The sequence below is a fragment of the Pseudophryne corroboree genome, chromosome 2 (assembly GCF_028390025.1).
Source record: "Pseudophryne corroboree isolate aPseCor3 chromosome 2, aPseCor3.hap2, whole genome shotgun sequence".
Classification (NCBI taxonomy): Eukaryota; Metazoa; Chordata; class Amphibia; order Anura; family Myobatrachidae; genus Pseudophryne; species Pseudophryne corroboree.
In genome coordinates, this window is record NC_086445.1 from 386,984,257 (window position 1) to 386,990,854 (window position 6,598).

A 6,598-nucleotide genomic window follows, 5' to 3' on the forward strand; every position below is an offset into this window, starting at 1 on the left:
TCTTCTGTGGTGGTTGCAGAGTGCTCATCTATTGGAGGGCCGCAGATTCGGCATACAGGATTGGATCCTGGTGACCACGGACGCCAGCCTGAGAGGCTGGGGAGCAGTCACACAAGGAAGAAACTTCCAGGGAGTATGGACGAGCCTGGAAACGTCTCTTCACATAAACATTCTGGAACTAAGAGCAATATACAATGCTCTAAGCCAGGCAGAACCTCTGCTTCAGGGAAAACCGGTGTTGATCCAGTCGGACAACATCACGGCAGTCGCCCATGTGAACAGACAGGGCGGCACAAGAAGCAGGAGTGCAATGGCAGAAGCTGCAAGGATTCTTCGCTGGGCAGAGAATCATGTGATAGCACTGTCAGCAGTGTTCATCCCGGGAGTGGACAACTGGGAAGCAGACTTCCTCAGCAGACACGATCTTCACCCGGGAGAGTGGGGACTTCATCCAGAAGTCTTCCACATGCTGGTAACCCGTTGGGAAAGACCAATGGTGGACATGATGGCGTCTCGCCTCAACAAAAAACTGGACAGGTATTGCGCCAGGTCAAGAGATCCGCAGGCAATAGCTGTGGACGCGCTGGTAACGCCTTGGGTGTACCAGTCGGTGTATGTGTTTCCTCCTCTGCCTCTCATACCAAAAGTATTGAGAATTATACGGCAAAGAGGCGTAAGAACGATACTAGTGGTTCCGGATTGGCCAAGAAGGACTTGGTACCCGGAACTTCAAGAGATGATCACGGAAGATCCGTGGCCTCTACCTCTAAGGAGGGACTTGCTTCAGCAGGGTCCCTGTCTGTTTCAAGACTTACCGCGGCTGCGTTTGACGGCATGGCGGTTGAACGCCGGATCCTAAAGGAAAAAGGCATGCCGGAAGAAGTCATTCCTACTTTGATTAAAGCAAGGAAGGAAGTAACCGTGCAACATTATCACCGAATTTGGCAAAAATATGTTGCGTGGTGCGAAGATCGGAGTGCTCCGACGGAGGAATTTCAACTGGGTCGATTCCTACATTTCCTGCAATCAGGATTGTCAATGGGTCTCAAATTGGGATCTATTAAGGTTCAAATTTCGGCCCTGTCGATTTTCTTTCAAAAAGAATTGGCTTCAGTCCCTGAAGTCCAGACCTTTGTTAAGGGAGTGCTGCATATACAGCCTCCTGTGGTGCCTCCAGTGGCACCGTGGGATCTCAATGTGGTTTTGGATTTCCTAAAATCTCATTGGTTTGAACCACTAAAAAAGGTGGATTTGAAATATCTCACATGGAAAGTGACCATGCTTCTAGCCCTGGCTTCTGCCAGGAGAGTGTCAGAATTGGCAGCTTTATCTTACAAAAGCCCATATCTGATTTTCCATTCGGACAGGGCAGAACTGCGGACTCGTCCGCATTTTCTCCCTAAGGTGGTGTCAGCATTTCATCTGAACCAGCCTATTGTAGTGCCTGCGGCTACAAGTGACTGGACGTTGTCAGAGCATTAAAAATATATATTGCCAGGACAGCTGGAGTCAGAAAATCTGACTCGTTGTTTATATTGTATGCACCCAACAAGATGGGTGCTCCGGCGTCTAAGCAGACGATTGCTCGTTGGATCTGTAGCACAATCCAACTTGCACATTCTGTGGCAGGCCTGCCGCAGCCTAAATCTGTAAAGGCCCACTCCACAAGGAAGGTGGGCTCATCTTGGGCGGCTGCCCGAGGGGTCTCGGCATTACAACTTTGCCGAGCAGCTACGTGGTCAGGGGAGAACACGTTTGTAAAATTTTACAAATTTGATACTCTGGCTAAGGAGGACCTGGAGTTCTCTCATTCGGTGCTGCAGAGTCATCCGCACTCTCCCGCCCGTTTGGGAGCTTTGGTATAATCCCCATGGTCCTTTCAGGAACCCCAGCATCCACTAGGACGATAGAGAAAATAAGATTTTACTTACCGATAAATCTATTTCTCGGAGTCCGTAGTGGATGCTGGGCGCCCATCCCAAGTGCGGATTATCTGCATAAATTGTACATAGTTATTGTTAACTAATTCGGGTTATTGTTGAAGGAAGCCATCTTTCAGAGGCTCCGCTGTTATCATACTGTTAACTGGGTTTAGATCACAAGTTGTACGGTGTGATTGGTGTGGCTGGTATGAGTCTTACCCGGGATTCAAAATCCTCCCTTATTGTGTACGCTCGTCCGGGCACAGTACCTAACTGGAGTCTGGAGGAGGGTCATAGGGGGAGGAGCCAGTGCACACCACCTGATCGGAAAAAGCTTTACTTTTTGTGCCCTGTCTCCTGCGGAGCCGCTATTCCCCATGGTCCTTTCAGGAACCCCAGCATCCACTACGGACTCCGAGAAATAGATTTATCGGTAAGTAAAATCTTATTTTTTCCCACTTCCCTTCCTTCTGTGAACTCTCATCCATGATTCTGGGGTGCGTGTCCCCCAGGAGACACGTCTCTCCAGTCTAACGTGGACAGCAGATTCACACCTACTCATCTAGCCCTCATCTTTCTCCTCCCTTATGCATTCTTAGCATTCCGTTTCCCAGGAGGAATCAATCCTCCTCTTCGGTGCACTCTCATTGGTGCCATAGGATTACATTCCTACGACCATACCCCTACGTTCACGCCCAATCTCGTCCGATCTTGGAAGCTAAACCTAGGTGGGCTGAGTTAGTACCTAGATGGGCGACCACTAGGGAATACCCAGTGAAGTAGGAAGACTCTGTTTTCCTGTGAAAACCACACCAACAGCAGTATCACCACTTACACCTAATTTTCCTCCTTCTTTATTCTTCCTCCTCTCACCTAGACAGTGGTGCTTAAGAAAACTGTTATTCAATGTTTGGGTCCTCCCACGCACGAATTAACCCAATTTAGGGCTGCATCAATACAACAGTGGTGCCTAATAGAATTGTTATTCAGTGTTTGGGTTATCCCACTCACGAATTAACCCTTTTTAGGGCTGCATCAATACAAACACAGTTTGTACAGATCTTGAACAGACGGAAGTAGCTTAACATGTAGCCATCTTCCGATATGCTGTTATCCAGGCATAATTGAGATCTGAACATTTTTATTCCCATCCTGGGAAATCTCTCTCTCCAGCAGGGACACCTGTACCTGTCCCAACACCATTTAGTTTGTTCTGCTTCTTAGTTTATTTTAGAAAGTTGAAATAAAGATTAAATCAATTTTTAGATACTATCTCTTTACATCTAGTTAACTGAAGAGTGCGCCCAAACAAGAGTCATACTTTTCTCTTTACGTATACATTAGCTTTGGTACATCCCCATGGTACTAATGTGGACACCAGCATCCTCTAGGACGTAAGAGAAAATAGGATTTTAATTACTTGCCGGTAAATCCTTTTCCCGCCCGGCGTTTTGTGATCCTGCAGTGGTTACTTAGTTCAGTACTGCTTAGTTTTTGGGTAAGTACTGTTTTGTTACTTGGTTAAGTAATATTGTTCAGCCGTTGCTGATGTTTCAAGCTGGTTAGCTTGGTTTTCCTTGTATGTGTGAGGTGGTGTGAATCTCGCCACTATCTGTGTAAAATCCTTTTCTCAAAGTTGTCCATCTCCTCGGGCACAGTTTCTAGACGGAAGGGCAGATTTATTAAGCCTGGTTAAGTGATAAATTGCACAGTGATAAAGTACCAGCCAATCAGATCCTAAGTGTCATGTCACAGGCTCTGTTTGAAAAATGACAGGAGCTGACTGGCTGGTGCTTTAACTCCTTCCACTTTATCATTTCACTGAGCTTAGTAAATCTGCCCCTGAGTCTGGTATGAGGGGCATAGAGCCAGCCCACACTCTAAAACTCTTAAAGTGCCAATGGCTCCTAGTGGACCCATCTAAACCCCATGGTAGTAATGTGTACCCCAGCATCCTCTATGGACTACGAGAAAAGGATTTACCGGTAGGTAATTAAAATCCTATTTTATCTAGTGACATGTAAATGTATTATTTAAAGTCTGTTGTGATGAGATGTGTGTACACCTATTACTTTTATTGCATTGGGGGCAGTGCCTTTAGTACTGCACATATACATTTCAAGGGAGAAAAATAGTGGGCGCTATATAAAAAAAAAACAACTAAGCTGAGTATTTTATCCTAATGGCTGCCCACACAAGGAGGATCTGGGTATCCACCAATGTGTTTAAACTAGAAAAAAAGGAAAAGTAGTGTGGGCGCTCAAAAAAGAATAGAGAAAGTTGATACAGCTGCTGGTTTAACAAACATACAATTTATTCTTCAAAAAGAAAATTATTAAGATACAGTAAGTGTGATATCACTAACATCAATGCATAAATTATGACAGGAACATTAAAAAAACTAGAAAAATACTGTCCTTTCTAATAGATTCACACTTGCTGGTTTTAAAGCAAGAAATATTTAGGAATGCATATGTTGGCTGTTAATTGCAATAGGTAAGCATGAAGGAAGAGCACAGTTTATTAGTAAAGCAGTCTCTATTAGTAAGCCATTAGAAATAATACTTCACTGGGCTTTGAGGTTCAGGTGTTTGAGAGTCCGCTGTGGATACGTTAATGCACAGCTTTACTTAAGGGTAATCAGTCCCAATGCAGCTTTTTGCTGCTGTGTGCCTTAATAGAAATAATTCACAGTTTGTGTACTAGCGCCAGCTCTGTTCAATTGCGCGCACTGCGGCGGCTTTGGAGGCCCAGCAATGCCTTGGAGCTGTGTAGCAGAGTCCAGTTAAGCAGGGGATGCTGATAGGTGCGTTCCGCGACTTCTGGGTTCGGAACACCTGCTTCCAGTGTGTTCCACCTGCATTCCACGGTCGTTTTATCCGGTAACATGATGCGTTTGTCCACCTACTGGGACAGCGAGACAGTCTAGAAAAAACGGGACTGTCCTGCGCAAATTGGGACAGTTGGGTGGTATGTATAAGGTATCCCTGGTGTCCATTAACATAGTGATGGCATGAGGGAGGGCTGAAAGGACAGAGGCCAGTGGCAGCAGCTAATAGAAGAAAGCGGATATGACCGTAAAATAAAGCACCATTCAGATCCATCTAGAGCGGCTGGTGACTAGCTAGGAGGCAGGGTTGGACTGCCTATATAGCTGAATCAGCTCAGCTATTGGTGAGAAACAAATCCTATACTAATGCACCTGAGATCCATAGCTACTATACTAGTAATATGCCTGGACAGACAAGTAACCCCTTTGTCAAGCTGTCTGTACCATATATGTTCATACAGGAGATTGGTCTACTTTTACTAGTGTTGCAGGCAGGAGTTATATTTAATGTATATTGAAACAGACTCTAGTATAGTACACGATAAAGGAGCACAGTTCATCTAATAGCCTCATCTAGTGGTCTAAAGTGGAATAGACTATTGAATTGTCAAAATAAGATGTACATATAAGACATTGCATCTGTTTTATAGAATACAAGAGAACTAGTATATTGGATACCAGTAGACGACTATGGGTCTAATTCAAGGTTGATTGCAAAACAACATTTTTCTCTAATGGGCAAAACCATGTGCAGTGCAGGTGGGGCAGATATAACATGTGCAGAGAGAGTTAGATTTGGGTGGGGTGTGTCAAAATAGGATTTTAATTACCTACCGGTAAATCCTTTTCTCGTCCGTAGAGGATGCTGGGGTCCATATTAGTACCATGGGGTATAGACGGGTCCACCAGAAGCCATTGACACTTTAAGAGTTTAACAGTGTGGGTTGGCTCCTCCATGCCCCTCCTACCAGACTCAGTCTAGAAACTGTGCCCGAGGAGACGACATACTTCGAGAGAAGGAAATACACAGATAGTGGCGAGATTCATACCAGCTCACACAGCAAGGCAAATCCAGCCAACATGCCGGAAAACTCAGCAACAGCTGAAACAGTACTGAAACAATAAAGAACGCAGAACTTACCTAGGAACCAGGCAGTACTGAACCAAACAACCACTGCAGGATCACGAAACGCCGAGAGGGCGCCCAGCATCCTCTATGGACTACGAGAAAAGGATTTACCGGCAAGTAATTAAAATCCTATTTTCTCTTACGTCCTAGAGGATGCTGGTGTCCACATTAGTACCATGGGAATGTACCAAAGCGCCCAGAACGGGAGGGAGAGCGTGGAAGCTCCTGCAGAACTGATTGACCAAACTTCAGGTCCTCAGAGGCCAAAGTATCGAACTTGTAAAACGTAGCAAATGTGTTCAATCTAGACCAAGTAGCCGCTCGGCAAAGCTGTACAGCCGAGACACCCCGCCCAGGAAGAATCCACCTTACGAGTAGAGTGGGCCATAACAGATTTTGGACACTGCAATCATGCCGTAGAATATGCATGCTGGATGGTGAACCTGATCCAGCGGGAAATCGACCGCTTAGAAGCAGGACACCCAATTTTCTTGGGATCATAGAGGACAAACAGTGTCAGATTTTCTGTGAAGTGCCGTCCTCTTCGCATAAATCTTCAAAGCCCTCACAACATCCAAGGCCTTTGAAGCAATTGAGTCAGTAGCCACTGGCACCACAATAGGTTGGTTGATATGAAAAGCCGACACAACCTTAGGAAGGAACTGTTGATGAGTACTAAGTTCCGCCTTATCTTCATGAAAGACCAGATAGGGACTT

At 45.5% G+C, this 6,598-nt stretch overlaps 1 pseudogene; it reads left to right on the plus strand.

Annotated features, from left to right (window-relative positions):
* Positions 1–2,589: 2,589 nt before the first annotated feature.
* Positions 2,590–2,708, plus strand: LOC135051622 (5S ribosomal RNA; annotated as a pseudogene).
* The last annotated feature ends 3,890 nt before the right edge of the window (positions 2,709–6,598 follow it).